Genomic DNA, 19,145 nt, shown 5'->3' on the forward strand with positions numbered 1-19,145 from the left:
GTTATTTTGCTAAAAACAAAGGGAGTTACAGTTAATGGCAGCCTAGGGCCTTTACAGGAAGTTGAGGAAAGTGTATAGTAACTGCTGAGTTTGTCACTGATGTGTTAGTTTGCTTTTATGCAAATAATAATAGGAAATTGTTCATACACTAAAAACACATCTTGGCCACCAGTGTGCTTCACAAAATATAACCTGTCAAAATGGGTTCAATGTTTTTTTTTTCTTGTTACAGTGTTAATATCAGACACTGACAGGAAATGAGCATGGACTGAGTAAGCTGTTTCCTAGCAACCTATATTTTTGATGAAGGGGTCTTTGGACCATGTTGCACAAATTTGGATTTGTCTTTAAATTTTCATTGTTGTCCTACTTTGTCTTGATGTAAACTTTCTGCATCATTGCACAGCTGAGTTGCATTTAAACATCAGTTTGGTGAACAGTTTTATATTTCCTGATATTATAAAGGATAGATTCTCTTACACTGTTGATTACTCAGTGCATTGAGTTTTAAAATGTTCATACTTATGTTTTTAATCAGATGATTAGATTTTCTGTGAAAATAACTTTTCTTTTTAGTCATAAAAAATATCAGTACACTAATTGTGTTTCCACCTGTTGAACATTTAGGCCAAAGTGAATGAGGAAGTAAACCGAGGGCGTTAGGACCCGAGGGCTCACATTTTTTCAGGTTTGATAAATGTGTAGCCGCCGTACACATAATGCTGCCTTCACATTCTGCAGGAATGATCAGTTTTACATTTTTTTATGCATAGTCCATTCTAATTTTGGTAAAATGTAAATTTTTAATAAATTAGTCAAGGCTATTTCTATGCTCACTGTCTGTTTACAGTAAAAAATATAGTAGTTTTAGATATGTTTCCTGAATGTGTCATTGTGCAAAATGTCAAATGTTGTGTTTCTTACTCTGTTATTCATAGCTTCAATTTGGCCGCAAAGTTCCCAAAGTTGTGTTTCTCAAAACACAACGACATTTCACAAAACACAACAACATTTCACGAAGTGGAAAAGGTAGGGACAACAATTCAAAACCCAAGTCAATCCATAGTTTAATCAAGATTGGTCAGTGATATATAGATGTGCTGACTGGTCATGAATGTATAGTGGGACACTGGAAGATAGCATTTCTAGTTAGTAGTGTTTTGTGAAATGTCATTGTGTTTTCTGATATGTTGTTGTGTTTTGACCCTCAGGGCCACTGTACGATTCAGTGTATGCACCTTAAAGATGTCCAAGATCTTTATGGGTTGTGAAGAGTCTGCAACTCTTGGTCTTATCAAACTCTTAAAAAACATACTGGATAAATTCAAAAGTCAATGGTGGTCATGCCAAAAACACATCTGCTTGGCCAAATGAAAGCATCAGTTATGTGCCGTTCATTTTAATCTTATGTTAATAATGTGGTGTTTGAATTTCTAGAATAAAATCTCAGCCACAAAAAACAACAATTATAAAATGACTTTATTTACAAATATACAAAAATGTACAGCAAATTTACAGTCAAGAAAAGTAGAGCCCAGGATGGACTACATAGTTCTTCCCCAGAAGTGTAAAATTAAACAAGTAAGGAAGAAAGCGAATAAGCGAAGCCTATTTCTCAAAATGTTGAACTATTCATTTAAGTTAACTGCATTCTTTTTGTCATTTAAATGTTTTAATTTTTTTTTCTTAAACACCCTGCATCATTACAGTACAAAACATACCTTCCATGTGGTAGTCTTCAGGTAACAAAGTACACAATCACAGACGGAACAAAAATGAAAAATGAAAGCAAACGCACAGACAGCACAGCATGATAGGCCAAAGCATCTCCCCTCCCCACAACACACAACACCCCACATGAGATACATTAAAGCTTTCTATTACATATTGTTATCTAGTGATCCCAACACCTAATACATCCAGGAAGCTACCCCACATTTCAGTTTGGCTAGCATTAACTCGTATCAGAGACGAGGCAAGCTCGACAAGGGCTGGTCCAACCACTCCTCAATTGCCCCAACCACTTGTGTCCAAAATGGGGAAACCAATTCAACCACATGAGGTGCCGAAGGTACCCATAGAACTCTTACATTTCCAGCATCCATTGCTTTGAAAAAGACCAAGCTTTTTAAGTCTGACTGGAGTCCAATATTATCTATGAATTATTTTATAATGTATACATTTTCTCTTACTCTCCCTTACTGGCCAACCCATGTTATGGACATTATTCTCCCAAACCTCTTGTTCAAGCTCAGTGTCCAGGTCCCTTTGCCTTACTATCCTCAGACTCTCACTTTTACCATACAGAGCATTTGCTGCCATTTTGTAAAATACAGAGGATGATTGTACAATATTGGGAAGCTTTAGACACCATTGCAATACACTTTCCTCCTGTCCTGTATTAAAACCCAAGTTAACTGCATTCTTGAAAAGCATGATGTTGATTAGACTACAAAGGGAATAAATCTATAAGGTCAGAAAACTTGTCATTTAGATGTAAGGGGACTGAATTTACCAATGAACATTGGTTAGTGAAAACCACTGTTGAAAAAGCTGACCAGCCAATAAGATATTCCAACCAGTTCCGGAGAAACAAGGACCTATTTTTTCTTACTGCCTAATGATTGTTCCAAATTTAAAGATTCCCTCCAGACATATACTAAGACAATAAAATAGCTACACTGCTTTGCACAATATGTGTGTCTGATATGGTTTTTCCACAAAAATGTATAATGACCACTTTAAAATCCTGAAAATGAGATCTACTTTTTCTCCCTCATTAAAAACTCCAGAATCTATGGAATAATAGGCCTATATTTTTTATGTTTCAAAAGTTTAACAGCTGGACACAAGATGTCTCCTACTTCTTTTTAAAGTCAATTCTCAGTGTTTGTGCACTGGAGGCTTCAAGTTTCCACATCACACTTGTGTAAGCTGAACATAGTTTGAGTGTAGGGGGACTTTAACATTCATGCCGGGGAAAAAGTTTGTAGTTTGCTTGTAATCATCTCTACCCTACTGCCATATGGTAAAGTCGTAAAACGCCTTAAAAAATAATAATAAAAGGAAGCACATGGAAAGTGAGAAATCCGAGTTTCCAAGTAGTACTTGAAGGCGGCGGGAGCGTCAAACCTCCACCCCTCGAGGAAGCCGAGCGACATCCATCAGACTCTCTGTCGTAGGTACAGTCGAGCCCTCCTCAGGCTGCACCCCAGCAAACACCCCGCCGGGCCGCCGCGCTGAGCTCAGAGCAGGGCTGCTGATCTCTGCGCGGATTTTCCTCTCGATCGGGACTGTGGGAGAGATGCGACGTCTCGGAGGAGGAGGAGGAGACCAACTGGCCAGGCAGCAGCAGCAGCAGCAGCAGCAACAGCAGACACCTGAGAGCAAGATCTGAGTTTGTTTCCATAACGTCACAGAAAGGTAAGTGCCTCAGAGAAAAAAAAGGGAAGAGATGTTTCAAGAGCATCCCTTTAGGCTCGGGTAGTGTGTGATGATGATGCGGGTTTTGTTTGTTGTTGTTTATTGGTGCGTTTCCGTGTTATTTGTCGTTTCCAGCATCAGTAGAAAGCAGGCAGCGGCAGGCTATGAGTCATAGCCCGGCGCAGGGCTGCTGGAGGATCTAGTGAGGAGAGAAGTGTCCGCAGCCTCCAAACCCACAGTCCTTTATCAGCCGCTGCACATGCAAAGCGCCGCGCGTCCCTGCTCTGTAGGCAAATGACTGCCTACTCTGCGTATGTGTTTGTGTGAGTGTGTGTGTGCGTGTGTGTGTTTGTGTGGGGACGTGATCTGTCATGCATGTGGTTCTCTAGGGTTTGCGCACATTTTGTTTGTAGTTGCAGTGTGATATCCACAGGAGTTCACAAGAAACTAAATGTAAAGCATTCCATTAACATTAATAGAATGTAATTTCTGAGGCTCATACACCAAAATATTATTCATGTACTTTTGTCTAGGCTACTTTTGCTCTGGGGATGTGCAATGAAGGGAAATCTTAAAGCTACAGCATACAGTGATATTCCATAGTTTGTCTCCAACTTTGCAGTTTGGGGAACATGACAGTGACCCCGTGCACAAAGCCAGCTCTGTAAGGAAACGGTTTTCCCAACTTATCATGGAAGATCTTGACTGACCCCATCCAACAACTTTTGGATGGACTGGAACACTGATGTGAGCCAGTTCTTATCCAGCTCGTCAGTAGCTGACCCATCTAATGCTCTTGAGGCTAAATGAGAGCAAGTCCCTGCAGCCAGGTGCTAAAATCAGATGTAAAGCCTGAAACCAGAAGAATGGAAGCTGTTACAGCAGCAGCTTAATGTCTGTGGTTTTGGAATGACATGTTCCACAATCACACATACACACACATAGTGTATAGGAATGTACTTTATTTTGGTGTCCACATACTTTTAGTCATGTATTTATACAGTATTTCTTGTTTTTTTAATAGTCTGGATTAAATGTTAAAATTGTAATGCAAGACACTGAAAAAATGACTTTGACCAACAAAATAAATGTTTAATTCTTGTAAGAAGAGCTACATGTGAAAAATTGTGACCAATATAAACTCAATCAAGTCTTGTTCCTCAGTGTACAAACAGGAGTCTTCTGCAGGTTTATGTTATGGCTTTCTTTCTGAGAAGTCTATTTTTCTGTCAGTATGCCATTGCGGATGGTTCTACTATGATACCCATGAGCCTCTGCTGCAGTTGCTATGGAGAAGAAGCCTGTCAGAGGCATAAATTCAAAACACTTGGGGCCACGGTTATTGAATTCATCCCTAACTGATCCGGAACCCACAAATGAACTGATGTAAACTAGTGTAATCCTTAGCTTCGACTTGCTGTTATTGGAGCGCGACTGGATGTTTCTTGGCAAAATGCACCTTGGGAGATGTAGTTAACATCTTCTCCTTCTTTTTAATCAAAGAACCAGATATTTATTTCCTTACACAGCCGTTCATCTCTTGCACTGATGATCTTGCATCGGGGGAGTTTGATGTCCATCCAAGCCCTGAAGTGCTCGAACTGTTAGTTTTCCTTTAACTAGAGTTAGTGGCAGTCACAATTTGTGGTGAGTAATTTGCTAATGTGCACGATTTTTCATCTTCTGTTACAAATCAAAAACCAGGACTTTTCTGCACTGGTTGCTTGTTTTAAATTCACTGTAAAATGGTCAGTGAGGTGACTTCCTGTTTCCCTGAATGTGGGCTGATATTTCAGAAACACACATGCACAAGAAGCTCCCCTGCCACCGTGACAATAATGTGTATCTCTCCGCATCCCATAGGCAGACTCAAGGTATTTGTTGACTCATAAATCAGTTTGTAAACAAAGATGGAGGGAGCAGGGGTAATTAGTGGAAGCAGCCTTTATTGGTTTGGTAATGCAGTCGGTGTCCCCTGAGCTGCTGGCAGCTTTATTGTTTCACGTCTCTGGTATCAACCCAAGTGGATTCATCACTGATGGGCTCATAATGGAAATTACAGATTACATTCAGCTCGTGGGGTAATTATCTCTGCTGGTGTTAATATACACTGAAGGCCCCTGCTTTCTCCAAATCACTATTCATTTATTAAAGTTTCATAAAAAGATAAATTAATCAGCAACATTTGCACATTGTCGTTCAAAGTGGAATCGTGACTGCAGCAGACGAGTGTTTACTACTCTCCTGCTCTGCCTGATGTTGCGTTCAAGTCCTGCCGGGTTTACCGTAAATACAAACTTCTTCCATAGAGACATCAGCCTCTCAGTTGTGCTGCTCTCCAAGTTTTTTGTCTCGTTAAAAGCAAAGAAATGTGGACTTGTGACTCTTAAGCCCCTTTCAGACATGCACCCCTTAACATGTTGTTCTCATGTCTGCTCACTTTTATATAAACGTCACGACGGCAATCGTACTAGCTCGGATCTGGTAACGTTTTCATCTCACTTTCAACATGGCAATAGTCTGAAATGAATGCTGTCAGATTAACGTGAAGGCTGCACAAAGTAAAACATGCAGAGAGAGAGAGAGAGAAATGCATGTCATTTCGCCTACCTCATCGCTGTAATGAATGTAATATTTCAATCATCATTTCTTATGCTCAAAATCTGTTTAATGAAGTAGGAAAAAGCCAATTTGAATTTTCTCATATCAGAATACAGTACAGTGTCACATCATAGGGTCTACTTTTCAAAATAATGTCAAATAGGTCATCCATGCCAACTGATGAAAAATGAGCAGGTGAGCAAATAGAAATGAGGCCTAAATGAGAAAAGCAACTTCATCTCCTGTCATTCCGGTCAGACTTTATAAATGTAAATGATGTAACCGATGTGAAAATGTGTTGTTAGATTCACCAAGAGAAACACACTCACGATGGTCACTGTTTAAGAGTTTAACAGCAAAACAAATTTTGAAATCTATCAGTGATGCAGCCTGAGAACAAACAAACAAAAAGTGTCTCTCTCTCTGATTCTTATCATATGAGCATTGTCTCTTTCCGTAAACATCCTGTCATGTCTGAATAAAGCTGTTAAGTACATTAAAGGATACGTTCACAATTTTTCAAGTTTTAAAACAATAATCAGAAGCCCAAATGAACATTGACACGTTTTTCTTCCTTCTAATCATACTGACCATTAGAAGATCCTGTCATAATGCACTTACAATGTAAGTGATGAGGGACAAAGTCCACTGTCCTCCTTCTGTGCAAAAATGTATTTAAACATCTATCTTAAGCTGATATGAAGCTTCAGTGTCCAAATTATTCAAATTCATTAGATATCTTACAAAGACTTTTTAGTTCCAACTTCCTTCTTTTAGTTATGATCCTTCCACTGCAGCTCAACAGGGAAACACTGTCCAGGGAAAGATAAAGAGGTAATTCTGTACTAAAAAGACAGTCACTTTGGAAGATATACACTTCATTTGACTAATGCTGCTCATATTAGCTTCGTTTTAATACATTTTTGCACAAAAAGATGACTGTGGATTTTGGCCTCCATCACTTAAATTTAAGGCTCATTAGGATGGGATCTCTTAATGGTCAGTATGAACAGAAAGAATGATTACAGCAAGCACAACCTCTAATGTTCATAAGGGTAGCTGACTGTTGTTATAAGACAGACTTTGAAAAATTGTGAACCTATCCTTTAATGTTAAGTAACCTACATCTGAAAAAGCCATCACTTTAACTAATAGATGAAGCCAGTGATGTAACGTATTTCATGTCTGTGAAGCTGTGAGCGGTTCAACCAAAGAGGGATTTTTCCATCCCAGACTGTTTCATTAAAACAGTCCTGAAGTGGTAAAATGATCCAGTCTTTCACAGTAGACAAGCATGGTTTTGATGAATAATAATTTTGTGCAGCAGAAATGTTTTTTTTCTGAACTTGTTACCCCTCAGGTTTATCTTCTGACCCCCAGGTTGGGAAACAATGCCGTAGTGGTGATTCACATTTCTCCGTCTGTCACTTCATCTTCCCACAGAGGACTCTACATGTTCAGCCCTGTAGACCTTTCATGCCATTGTCATTTAGTCTCCATGAGGTGCGTTTCCATGGTAATGTTTGAAAATCCAGTCATAGTATTTCTTTCAGTAGTTGAGGTTTATCCAGAGAGAATTACAGCTCAGAGAATTCATGTTAGGTGTTTTGCTGTGATGCTTCTCTGTGACCTTTTGGCTCTGGGACGGCCTCCCTATAACCAGCGTGCCCTTTTCTTCTTGCTCACTGTCTTTCCCTGTCTCTCTCTCTCCTCCCCCTGCTGCTCACCTACAGTGTATTGACCAGAAACAGCAGGATTCAGCCTTCCTAAGATGATTAATGAATAGATAAGATTTCCATCTGATAGAGGACCTGACTGCAGTTACACACCTCTCCAAGTCAAGCGTGGTGTGTGTGCTTTTCCTGAGAGGATTGTATGCTGGCAGAATTAATCCATAGTGATAGAAAGGTTTCTTGGCAGAAATAATCAGGTTGGTTGAGTTAAAGCTTTATAGTCAGTTGGAGCCAAAGAACTTTTTTTCCCCACTGAGCTAATTTGTGAATCTGAGCTGGAATGAATAAATGCTGGTCAATATAAACTCACACCTTTGTTGGTTGTGTTGCCCTGACTGTCACCTGCTTTTTATACCCCATAATACAGATCCTCCAGAGTCTTGTAAAATTGTATTTTTCAATCATGTGCAAACAAAATATGATGTTGTCTGCCCAAGATATTATCTTGTGGCAACAAAAAACATTTACTATAAATTCATTCTGCACCATGCGGTTTGCCCACTTCAGATGCTCAGAGCCACCTCAAAAACTTTTATTTTTATTTTAGAATTTCAAACAATGACAATCATGCTGCTCTAGCATAAGAAACACCAGACAAAGAATATGCTATGCTAAGTGAAGGGCTACACAGATTTACACCAAGTCATTCACAAGTCATTGTATGATCTAGAAATATGTATAGTTCAGGATGTTTATGAAATGCCAAAAATGTCTTCAAAGTAAGCTAAGCTGGATCCTGAGTGCTTAGTACACAGACGGTAATTATATATTATATCTGTCAATTTTCATAATTGATTAATTGTTGAAGTCATTTTTCAAGCTAAATAATCCCCCAAAGTTGTCCCACGGTTACTACCGTTACTACAGTGGGGCTCTGTTTGAAGGGCAGCTCTCCAGCTGAATGAGCTGCTTTTGTTGAAACTGCTAGTTTGGCATAAGTGGCAACTACCACAGCATGAGGTTGAAGCCAATGCAGAAGTACTTTAAAGTGCCACTAGATGCTGGCTCCAAAGAATCCCTGGCTCCAGTTGACCCCCATTCAAAAAGCATCAACTTCTTTCCAGAAATACTAAGTCAGTCATTTTTTTTCAATGAGTCATTACGGTCTAAGCCGCTTTATTCAGGCCCTCTAATATGTGTGCTGGTGGTCATTTTGGAAATTAGTGCTCTGTTAATAAGATTTGAAGACTTATAGGAGGCTTTGACAGCGGTGATTGACAGTTCGCCCACCTGTTGTTCTCCCCGGCTCCAGGATTCGCACTGAGTCAGACTATTGCTGCAATATTTCAGCAAGTTTATTGTTACTTATGGTACTTGCCCTGTTAGCATAATTTAGCTCAGGCAGCTAATGTTAGCCATTAGGGTGCAGCGCTCGGTGTTCCCAGTAAGCTAGCGTTAGATTGGGTCTGAGGTAGCAGGGCGTGTTTCCAGAGCGTGAAAAGCGCCAACCATAAGCTGCAACTCTGGGTTTTAAACTGGCTCCAATGCAAACCAATGGATGATGTCACACCTCGCTACATCCATCATTATATACAGTCTTTGGTTTGGCATTAGCATGAACCTCTGGACTAGCCAGCTAAATTGCACAGCCACCAGAAAACTCAGTGGGAATTTTCAGACTCTTACTTTATATTGATGGAGTCACAGACACGTACCAAGTGATTACTCAGCCTGGAGAGTTAGCTGGCTTTTATTTCTGAGGACATTGGAAGAGGAGCACTTGTTTATTCCACTCACACCTGTAACTCCATCTCATTAACCAGACAGAGGCACCACCTAGTTATGCTACCTGGTGCTACACTCAAACCACATTTTCTGACAGTTGACACCAAGCATCCCTCATCTTCTCTGTCTAATTAATTGACAATTGAAATAACCTGTCACCTGTTGTACTGTGGATGAGTGATCACCTGTTACAGCTGGACATGTCAGATCCATCGATGGCAGGTTATTATTTGAACTGAATCACCATGAAACTTGGTGTTGTTCGCTCTTCTCTGTGTTGACTGACAGAACCCAAAGGCTTTTTTTTTTTACAACAGTTTCACAAAATTTTGACTGGCTCAAATACAACACACTGTGCTCCTTATATTATCTGACAATTGTCAACACATTATGCTGTGTGTACTACTGATGCAGTTAATTTAAAGTAATCAATGACTATTTTGATTATGTATTATTTTATTATTTAACTTAATCGTTTTTGATTCCAGCATCTCTGTCAATTGGATGGATAATTTTAACTTACTGTTAAAATACAACAAAATAATGAATTTTAAAAACATCAGTGTTGACACTGTTAACTTGTCATGACCATATGAAAATTAATAATTAATAGTGGCAGTCAAATTTATAACCAGTACAATCATGTGTATTGCTTTAAGCTCTCTGTAGTGTTTGTAGTTGTCCTTTAGTTCAAGGATGTAGTTGCTGTGACACATTCGGGTTAATGATTTGATCACAAGTGTGTCGCTCAGTTCAGCCAGTCAGTCTGTATAATTTACAGCTGGATAAACAGTAGAAGTGGTGAGGCAGAGAGAGGATTTTAAAGCCTCGAGATGACAAAGACAGACAATCATACACACACACACACACAGATTCTAGTCTAACACATAGTCAAGAATCAAACATAAAGTATCCAACTGTTGAACAAATTGAGCTCGAACAACTTACTGTAGCAGAAGAACCAGAAAAGACTGTCCTCATTAGAAGAAGGAAAACTTTGTACGTTTTTTTAAATGCAAACATACATAAATCAAGTGATGTTACTGAAGTGACCTCTTGTGGTCGTGTGAATAATTACTGTCTCTCAGGTGCAAAGAAGGAATTAGCTGCTAGCTTGTCAATTCTACAATGTAGTTTAATATTAAGCTATGTGGGTTGTGTCCAAATTAATTTGAATAAATTGCGTGTTAGTTCTCATTCTTGATTTATTTGAAAAGTGCGATTACTGTGACATTGTTGTAACAGCACAAAACCAGGAGACTGATGTTCAGCTCTTGTCTACCAACAGTCACCAGTGGCGTCTTTTAACCATGTCCACGATTTTTCCTTAACCATAACCAAGTAGTTTTTGTGCACAAGCTTGGGACAAACTTTAAGGCTAGGTTAAACCTGGACAAACCAAACACAAACATTGTTTCCACTTACTTGCACAGATTTTTGAGTCTTTCACAACCAGAAATGGGCATAAACATTATGACTGAATAATTACAATAGACAACAGACTGAGTGACTTGTGAGTAACAACTGGAGTTCTGGTGGTAGACAACCCTGCAAATTCAGCAAGAATAGCAATTGTCAAGTGTTCTTGTACCAAAACAAACAGCAACCAGCTGCTTGTACTGTGTATATGCAGGGAAATTTGCACTGAAAAAGCAAAGGAAGGTTAGATTGTGGATGGAGAGGCATGGGTAATGTGTACTGTAGAGCCTACAGATGGAATTGGAGGTGAGCGAACTTTAAAAAAAAAAAAGACTGTAAAAAAAAAAAAGAAACACTTTGTGTAGATCTGTGATCTTTATGTTGTAGAGACATTCAATCTTTTTACAGCTTGGTCAGCTTTTACTCCTTTTCATTTGTCCTGAGCACTCTCACACTACAAACCTTGTAGTGTGAGAGTACATCTCACTGGTACATCATCCTTGGGTGTCACACAAATGACGTCATTGCTCGCCAATGTCAGTCCCAAATATAAAATATTTAAAAAAAAAAAGGGGACAACTGGCAGAAACTGGATCTGAAGACGATGGAATCTTTACATATCTCATACTACATGATTTTATCTGCTGGCTGTCGGCATCACGCCAGAATTATATTCATAACTGGCTCAACAGTGGTCATGTGTGTCCCTGCCTTTAGCTAAACTTAACCCCAGTATTTCTAAATTAGCACAGACATATCTTTGATTTATTTCTACTGCAACTTACTACCTATTGTTACTTATTGGCTGAAACATGCACACATGCCCTGCTTGATTTATTGGTCTAGCTGTATTCCAATGTGTTCCTACTATATGTTAAAATAATAAAGTCTGCCACACTGCAGAGCGAGACAGACGCTGTGAATGAGAAATGAACAGATTGAAAAAATAAGAGCAGGAAATCTGGGGATGACTGTAGGAGATGCTTTTGAAAGCAAAGAGGGATCAATAATGAACAAGGTTCTTCTGGACAGTAAATCAGCAGTATATTCTCTCCTCTAAACTGACACTTTTATCCCTACTCATAAATACCGGGATTACAGCTTCTCATGATAGGGAACTCTGTGCTGTGTTTTAATGATGGAGGCTAAAGACTATGTTGATTTATATACAACAGAGGCACACTGTTGTCTGAGGGATCTGTAAGATAGATAGAGCCTGTTTCTTCAGCCCTTTTGCTGTTGTGCCAACATCAAATCATACAACAGGAAAAACAGATAAATAACAGGATAACATGAGTCATTTGAACAAATTCAGTTGTTTTTAAAAAATGAATATGGTTTAATCAATGTTTCCCCCATTTATTGTTACCTTTTTGACTGTTTTCATGTCTGAGCCAAATTAAACAGGTTTTCAAATTAACTTCTGAGATGCTTTTTTTTCTCTCAATCATTCCATTTCCATGAAAGCCACATTTTCATTTGTGCCAGTGGGAAGCAATGAGACATCAGTCATAATTACATGAGAATCTTTTAGTATGTCAGCTAATTCTCACCTTTGTTTTCTTCACAAGTTTTTGATTGGTTCACAGGTCAGGTGAATCAACAAACTTACATTGTAAAATTGTTAAGCATTCACTTAATTGCTGCTTATAATGAGGCAAAATAAGTTTAATATTTAATTTGTTGGATGCCTATTAGTTGGCAACAGCTACTCTTCCTGAGGTCCATGAATCTTGTTAAAGCTCTTGCCATCAGCTGTTATGCTAGATACTAGGAATATGTACAACTTTCACTGCTAGTGCTTTGAAAAGTTACATGATTATGAACATGTGATACGTGTCATTGTGGTCACGTTCAAAAAGGCCACCATGTCCAAATTCATTGGAATGGTCTGACATTCAAAAACTGTACATTGGTTGTGGTTGGTTGTTGAAGGGTTAAGCATGACCTGATAATTGAGGCTGGTGCCAATATTGATATTTGAGAATTAAAACATATGATTACACTATATTGACCAAGATTTTTCTGTCCAGGGATTGGTACCAGAATATACAATATACCTCAGACATATCTTTTACATTTTCAGTTTCTTGTTAGTTACTGACTCTTTGTCTCCTGTGGGACATAAGACACACAGAAGTATATAGAGCAATGAAAACTTGGAATTCTTTACCACTGTTACTGACTAAATTAACACACAGAAATCAATGTTTAGAAAGCAAATAAGGAAACTCCTGGGAACAACATATTTGTAGGATGCTATGCATATGCTGATCTGTAGTTTTTTGCAGTGTAAGATTTACTCATACATATTAATGTTCTCTGATATATGTTTTAAGTTTGCCAGTAGTGTTGAGTGTAATGTTTAATGTATGTTTTTAAATATGGACTCCAGGAAGACTAGCTGTGCTATAGTGCACAGCTAATGGGGATCCTAACAAATAAACAGATAAAACCACAATGAGCTCCCTCCGTTGTTCCATATCCTTGACAACAGAACAATTCATCAAGCTCATATAAGCTAGCTCGTCTGTCCCAGCTCAGCACCAGGTCACTTAAGGTCTTCCAGGCTTTTTTTTTGCTTGGATCCCTTTGGGGTGTGATCTACTTCCATTTTAATCACATGTCCAACCCATTGCAGTTGCGTCTGCCTTATTTCAGCCATGATGTTCTTGCTTTTGTTTTTTCTGTATAATTCCAAGGTTGTGATTAGAAATGTACTGAATTTCTGTGCCAATAAGCGATAATTATCTGTTTGTTGTGACCAGTACAGATATGAGAAATTATGATAGTCATCATACAAAAATATGAAGAGAAAATGTGTTCTAATACAACACCAAAATTTAGCCCATTCACCATCCTTTAATATAGAATACACTTATTTATTCTAAACCTACATACAAAAACAACTAAATTAGCTAAACATACTGATGACCTAATTAATGGCTACTTGATGCCTTTATACTCCACTGTTGATAAAAAAGTGCAGGTCCTTAACAATAAAGTGTTCAACAGCCCTGCGGCTGTCATCATTCATCCTCCCCCAGCTGTCTGTCTTCCTCCCTCTGCTGCTGGTGTGAAAAGACTCACTATCTACTGCTGGTAGAGAGGAGTGGCTGGTTGGTCTGTAAGATACACTGCTAATAAAACTCAATCGTTACATGAAATTAGTGTTCACTTTTAGCTCGTTCAGAGCTTCTCTGTTAGCAAAAAAAAACTCTGTGTGGCTGTAAATGAGAAGTGACTGGAAGTTTATGCAAGTTAATGTTCTGCTTGCTCAGCAGGTGTTAGATAAATTGCTCTTACTGTCTACCTAGCAGATTTTGTTGCACTTTAAGTCAGTTTCATTTTCTCTGCTTTGGCCTCTCTGCTCTGAAGCCACGCTGCTGTTTGCTGCTGAGTGTGTGTGTGTGTGTGTGTGTGTATGTGTATGTGTACGTGTACATTTTTGTTACCTCATTGCAACCTTTTTTGGTATAAACACCGACCTTGTTGGCACCAGTGGTCCTCATGGGGACCAAAGTCTAATGATGTTTTACCTAATATGGTAAAACATCATTTCTGAGGTCCTGGTTAAAGGTTCTATATGTAGAATTGTGAAGCAATTTAAATGTATTAATGGTTTATTAATTGCCAATGAGTGAACGGGTTGTAACGTAACACAAAAAATGAGACCTTCTCGATTGTCTGTAACAGCCTGTAGACTGACTTCTATGTGAAGGACCTGGGCCGGATTTTCTGTGAAAAACCAACAGAAGTAACGTTTTTGCGCGCTCCGAGTGCCTCGCCTCTCTCCCGCTAACATCAGCAAACAACCGGCATAATGACACAACAACACAACAAAAAGGGTGCTATCCGATAAGACACACCCTGCAGATATTAGTTCTCCAGCTAACGAGCCAGCCTGCTACCTCCGTCAACCACTACACATTTCACAACAAAACACCCCCGCAATGACAAGTTGCCAGCTCCCAAACACACACAAGTAAAACAACATTATTTCCTCAACAAAGGAGAAGAAAACAAGCTCCAGAGCGATAGCAGAACATAACTTACCCCATTTGTTTTTCCTGTTGGCAGTCCAAAAGTCATAATAAGCACACATTTCACACTAAAACAAAAAAAGTTGGCAGTTTACAGGTCGGGTGGTTGAGCAACGCATATTTGTGTGAGTTGGGTGGTGCAGATCGGCTTTCACTGGCCAGCGGCCACAACCAAGCAGGAGCCTCTGTGTGTGTGTCTGTGAGCATGTGTGCACAAGCACGAGGATGTTGACTGTAGCTTATTTAACAGCCACAGATGTCACTAATGAGAGGAGATTTCTGATTCCTACATATAGAATCGTTAAGGTTAGGGTTAGGGTTAGGGTTAGGCTGTTGACAATGAATGGAAGTCAATGCAATGTCCTAACAAGGATAGCTGCACGAACTTGTGTGTGTGGGTGTTCATGCGCGCGTGCGTGTGTGCACAGGGCACAAAATTAGCACCAGCCACCAGCCAAATACTGGTAAAATATGCAAGCGGCTGGTCGATTTGCTTCACTCATCAGCCAAAAAACAATGGCAATCTATAGAGTGGTTGGTAAAATTTGAACATTCACTAGCCATTTGGCCCGTGGACAAAAAAAATTCATTTTGCACGCTGTGTGTGTATGCGTGTTTGTGTGTGTGTGTGTGTATGGCGGAGTACAAACACAGGCACTGACTGGCACAGAGAGCAGAGGAGAGGAGGGAAATGCAGTGAGGCGTGACTGTACGCAGTAGCATAAACTACACTAAAACCACATCCTCTGCTCTGCTTCTGTCTGTCCCCCTCACTACTGACAGAAGACCTGACCTTATATAATTCAGAGTGGCGTCTCTAGTCTGCATTCAATGTAAAAAGGCTCCCATTATCAGACGTAGTTATCAGCTGAAATTCTATTATTGGAACAATAACACTAAATTAATTTTCTTATTTATCAGCCAATGATAAAGGATATATTTACCGTCATTGCAAATCAAGGATATATTTTGCGTCCTTATTTGTGATCTTGTTAGGCCAGAAGATGCCACATGGCCTTCTCATGCGTCCATTGTGGAATGCTTCAATTCTTTTCTTACCAGTTTTGGTCTCCTACCAGCTTGTATGTTGTAAATGGTGGCAAAGATAGCAAGGAAGTCCAAATCTTCAAGGTGCCTGTACAGCGTCCACTGAAGGTCCACTGAATGGTTTTATATCTGTGGTTTGATCTTGTCGACAGTGAGGAGGAAGAGTACTGCTGAAAATATGCAACCTGGTCTCACTCCAGACTGAAGGAGAAGCCACAGAGAGAGGGTTTTACTCATGATGATGCTGCATTCAAAGTATTCATAGAATGCAGATGATAGATACAAACTTTAATCTTGTTGGTTAATGGGGGACATTGTGTGATAGTGATATACAGCGTCTGTGATAAGCTGATATTTGATGATAGTACCAAATTTAATGGTCTGGTTTCTAGTTTTCAGTTTTCAATATCAGTTTTACAATGTGTTGGTAATTATCAAAAAAAAAGATAAGGCTTAAGCATAATCTAGTGATGTAAATGCAACACATGAGCAGAAAAAACATGTTGCATAATAATCCTTGTAACTAATGTCACAGCCCGGCTCATAGGCTGCGACTTGAAAGTGAAGAAGAAAAGATCAGATCAACCAAGGAGCCACAGAGCTGAGATCAGTTTTGGATAATCTAACCATGAATTAATAAACTGAAAAGCAATGATATACGTCACTGCCAAGAATGCACCATGAGACTAAACACAATCTGTACTCATTTGTCTCTTTCTCTCATCTTTCACTCATTCTACCTCTGTGCTTCGTTTTATCTTTCATGTCGAAGACATTTTATTTGCTGCTATCCCAGGATACGTCATCCCCTCCTTTTTAGTTGTATGTCCTCTGTCTTGACATTTTGATCTGCTCAGTTAAAAAAAAAAAAAAAAAAATCATTACAGCCCTCTCTAATTTGACAGGCAGGAGTTTGGCAGGGGGGCAGAGCGATCCTCTATTAAAGTGCTGCCTTGACATTTTGTGATTTTGTACCATCCTTGTTTTTTCCCTTTTCCTTGCCATGCTGTGGGAGGAAAAGATGTCTGTTTTAGCACTTCAGAGGGACATTGCTGCAGAATATAATTCATGTTCTCTTACCTCATATCCAAATGAGCCTAATGGAAGAAAATGAGCACAAAATGTAAGACTATCCAAGAATTGACTTTTTGCAACTGAGGCCCACTTGTCTTTCTCTTTAGCCAATAACTAAAACGTTTTAGGAAAAAAAATGAGATGCAAGTGCTCATTAGTATGATGGATTAATCTACAGACTGTATTTTTGATTGATCAATTAATTGTTTGGCCTTAAAAATATCAGAAAACTGTGAAAAATCTCTATCACAATTCTCCACTGTGGAAAAATGCCACAGAGCTGAGAAATAAAACTAAAGATTTGTACTATAATGTAATTTTCTTTTTGTTAAAATGGATTCATAAAATTGGTATCGAAAAAAGTATTGTACCGATACTGGTATCAAAACTTTTTTGAATGACACCCAGCCCTATTCTCAAGACAGTAGTCTGTTTTTATTTCTCTGATGTGCATAATTTACACATAAGAGATTCAGCACAGCGAGATCCTATCACTGCCAGGGTCGGAAGATCAATTCCCCAGAGCAAGGCTGGAAGTACAGTTCCCTAAAAGAAGGCACAAACACTGCCAGGTGTTGGAAGTTCAGTTCTCTAAATCAAGGCATTAACACCAGCAGGTTTGGAAGTCTAGTTCCCCAGAGCAAAGCACTAACACTGGAAGTTCAGCTCGATAAAGCAAGGGACCCACAGTATGAGCTTTGGAAGTTCAGTTCCCTAGAGCGTTCCTTAACGCTGCCATAGCTGGAAGTAAAGTTCCCTACAGCAACACACTAACACTGCCAGGGTTGGAAGTAAAGTTCTGTCAAGCAAGACACTAACTAGGGTTTGAACTTCAGTTCCCTAGGAGCTAACACTGCCAGGGTTAGAGGTTCACTTCCATAAAACAATGTACTAACATCAGCAGGGTTTAAAGATAAATTCCCTAGAGGAAGGCACTAACTAACTGCTCCTTACATGCATCGTGTGACCACTACAACGGCAAAAATATAGTCTGTTTATAAACTAGTGGACTGATTCTGTTAAATGATTAATAATTTACATGTAAAACATTACATTTGAGGATTTGCATTTGATTTCTGCTTTTCTTTCTCTTACCCAGTTGGTTGGACAAAAAAATGCTGATTTAGACACCACTTTGTACTTTGGGAAATTTTGATAGGCATCTTATTACTACTCTGATAGATTACTGTGGTGACCAAAATTGTGTGTACTGAGCATATTTTATGTATATGTGAATGTTCTGAGGAAGTGTTTACTTGTCTGATAATCAAACTGTGTCTATGCTGTAAAAAGAAGCAGCAGATTAGAATCTAATTGCAGCTTATTAATAATGAATGTAACCAGCAACACTGGGTGTTTTTTGCCCCAATGGGAAGTGCTCAGTTTGTGTGTGTGTGTGTGTGTGAGTGAGTGGGAGTTTTGTTTTTGTCTCAAGTGTTGGATCTCCTCCTCTATGGGGTATGTGATCCAGGGTGTGTGTATGAGACTGTGTTTGTGGATGTGTGTGTGTGTGTGGCACAGAAAATCAGTAATGAAGTTGCAGGGACATTGTTCTGTTACAGAAACAACAGAGTGTCCTCTATCTGTGTTTACTGCAAGTTTGCATTCCAGCAAACTGATGTCCAAAACATTGTAGCAGGGCATCATATGATTTTCCTACAAGTTATGTGACAGGTGTGTTTTTGAGGATTGTAGAACACATGGGATGCAAGTTCATGAAATGAAACATGAACTATGAAACAAATTATAAAGCATACAAAGATGGATTTTTGGGGCAGATATGGACACCAACAGGAATAAAAAAGATCAGATAATGATGTAGCGGCCATTATTCATTTTTAAAAATAGAATAAGATATTCTAAATACAGTTCATTGCTTTGAGCAGTACTGTGATTTTGCATATATTTGTCATATTGTCCTATATGTAGGTATCAGAAAATATCTTTATTATTATCTTGGTAATTTCAAGCACATTGCCAGGTCCTATTTTCAAAGATGACAAACTTAATAAAACAATAGCTTGTAAACAGTGTATTTCACTAGAAATGAAATAATTATAAATTATGTAAACACCCCCCT

The 19,145-nt window shown here is 39.0% G+C and overlaps 1 protein-coding gene across 1 annotated transcript in view; it reads left to right on the plus strand.

The window, feature by feature from the left end:
* Positions 1-2,886: 2,886 nt before the first annotated feature.
* Positions 2,887-19,145, plus strand: part of LOC122968539 (ras-related protein Rab-27B-like) — a 69,284-nt gene continuing 53,025 nt past the window's right edge. The window contains exon 1 of the mRNA XM_044333867.1: positions 2,887-3,423. The gene's annotated coding sequence lies outside the window, so the exon portion shown is untranslated. The remainder of the gene's footprint in view (positions 3,424-19,145) is intronic.

The sequence above is a fragment of the Thunnus albacares genome, chromosome 18 (genome assembly GCF_914725855.1).
Source record: "Thunnus albacares chromosome 18, fThuAlb1.1, whole genome shotgun sequence".
Taxonomy (NCBI): Eukaryota; Metazoa; Chordata; class Actinopteri; order Scombriformes; family Scombridae; genus Thunnus; species Thunnus albacares.